The sequence below is a fragment of the Sinocyclocheilus anshuiensis genome, unplaced genomic scaffold, assembly GCF_001515605.1.
Source record: "Sinocyclocheilus anshuiensis isolate Anshui unplaced genomic scaffold, SAMN03320099.WGS_v1.1 scaffold3404, whole genome shotgun sequence".
NCBI classification, from domain to species: domain Eukaryota; kingdom Metazoa; phylum Chordata; class Actinopteri; order Cypriniformes; family Cyprinidae; genus Sinocyclocheilus; species Sinocyclocheilus anshuiensis.
The window spans coordinates 60996-63423 of record NW_015549554.1 but is presented as its reverse complement, the minus strand read 5'-3'; positions in this window follow the sequence as shown (position 1 = coordinate 63423).

Here is a 2428-nt window from a genome sequence, read left to right as displayed (position 1 = left end):
TGTTTACCACACAATGAGTTTGTCTTGATGACAGGAGCTTCCAGTGCAGAAGAAAGTACAGACATAGTGCAGACACACATAGGAATAACACAGTAGGGATGGAATATAACACTAATATTAGAAGAAATAAAAAACAGAAATTAGATAATGTACTATATACAGAAATAGAAGTATATGAAAAAAATGTAGTTTAAATAAATGTACAGATATGTTATAAGTGTGCAGATATGTTATTTTGAGCTCTAATGAAAGGTTACACTTAGACCTATTCAATTTCTTATCCAGATTCACTGTCAATAATTGCTGACACATAGTAACTGAAGCATATACACATTATGTAGTGTGTTTTACGATTTTTTTCAGAGGTGCTGTCATCCTGTCCCTCAGTATATGGCTTTTTGCTGACTGGCTCCCAGACTTCACTCGATTGAATGTCAGATGATTGTCTGTGATATAAAAAAAAAGCAACACACACAACAGAAGTTAGCAGGAACACCTCAAATTATAAAACACAGACATGACAGAATCAGAATCAGAAGAGATTTATTACCAAGTATGTTTACACACACAAGGGATTTGACTTGGCGACAGGAGCTTCCAGTGTAGAAGAAAGTACAAACATAGTGCAGACATACATAGGAATAACACTGTAGGGATGGAATATAACACTAATATAACAAAAAAATAAAAAAAATAAATTAAATAATGTACTATATACACAAATATAAATAAATGTACAGATATGTTATAAGTATGCAGATATGTTATTTACAAAGTGCAGTTTACAAGTGTACAAATTTTGGATTCTGTGTATAAATATGTCAGTTGTGAGGGACGATGTATAATTATGAAAGATTAATTGTTCCGGCTGAATATAGCCTGCGGGAAGAAACTGTTCTTGTGGTCAGTGCTCTATAGCGCCGACCAGAAGGCAACAGTTAAAAGAGAGAGTGTGCTGGATGTGGGGGGTCCAAGGTGATTTTCTTAGCCCTTTTCCTCACCAGACAGCCAGCTCTTTAACCTCCTGTCTGTAAGCAGACTCATCTCCGTCCTTGATGAGGCCGATGACTGTAGTGTCGTCTGCGAAATTCAGGAGCTTGACAGAGGGGTCCTTTGAAGTGCAATCATTCGTGTAGAGAGAGAAGAGCAGTGGGGAGAGAACAGATCCCTGAGAGGTGCCAGTGCTGATGGTGATAGTCCTGGATGTGAGTTTGCCCAGCCTCACTAGCTGCTGCCTGTCTGTCAGGAAGCTGGTGATCCACTGACAGATGGAGGTGGGCACGGAGAGCTGGGTGAGTTTGTCTGAGAGAAGGTCAGGCATGATGGTATTGAAGGCCGAACTGAAGTCCACAAATAGGATCCTTGCGTAATTCCCAGGTCTGTCGAGGTGTTGCAGGATGTAATGCAGTCCCATGTTGACTGCATCATCCACAGACCTGTTTGCACTGTAGGCAAACTGAAGAGGATCCAGCAAGGGTCCAGTGATGTCCTTCAGGTAGGCCAGGACCAGTCTCTCAAATGACTTCATGATCACAGACGGGTCTGTAGTCATTAAGTCCAGTGATTTTGGGGATTTTGGGGACCGGAATGATGGTGGAGCGTTTGAAGCAGCAGGGAACTTCACACAGCTCCAATGATCTGTTGAAGATCTGTGTGAAGATGGAGGGCAGTTGGTCAGCGCAGACTTTTAAACAGGCAGGTGAAACACTGTCTGGGCCTGAAGCTTTCCTAGTCTTCTGTCTTCTGAAGACCCGGTTCACATCCTCTACACAGACCTTAAGCACAGGTTGAATGGTGGGGGAGAGAAGTAAAATATTATTTTCTCATAATATTTTACGTTGTTTAATAGTCAAGTCAAATCAAATCAGAATCAGAATGAGCTTTATTGCCAGGTATGTTTACACATACGAGGAATTTGTTTTAGTAAGAGAATCTCCACAGTGCAAAAGAATGACAGTGACAATACAGGACACAGATAATAAAAAGAATAATATACAAATATACAAAATAGACAATGTACAAAATAGCAAAAACACAATATATAATATAGACAATTATGTTATGTACAGGTATGATATGTGCAAATTTGAAATGTCAAAAAGTATGTGTGTTAAATAAATAAATGTATGGTAGTGTTGTGTGTTCCACAGTTATTGTCAAGTGTTCATGAGATGGATTGCCTGAGGGAAGAAATTGTTCCTGTGTCTGGTCGTTCTGGTGCTCAGAGCTCTGTAGCGTCGACCAGATGGCAACAGTTCAAAGAGGGAGTGTGCTGGATGTGAGGGGTCCAGAGTGATTTTGCCAGCCCTTTTGCTCACTCTGGATGAGTACAATTCTTGGAGAGAAGGGAGGGTTGTACCAATGATTCGCTCAGCAGTCCGGACTACCCTCTGTAGTCTTCTGAGGTCAGATTTGGTAGCTGAGCTGA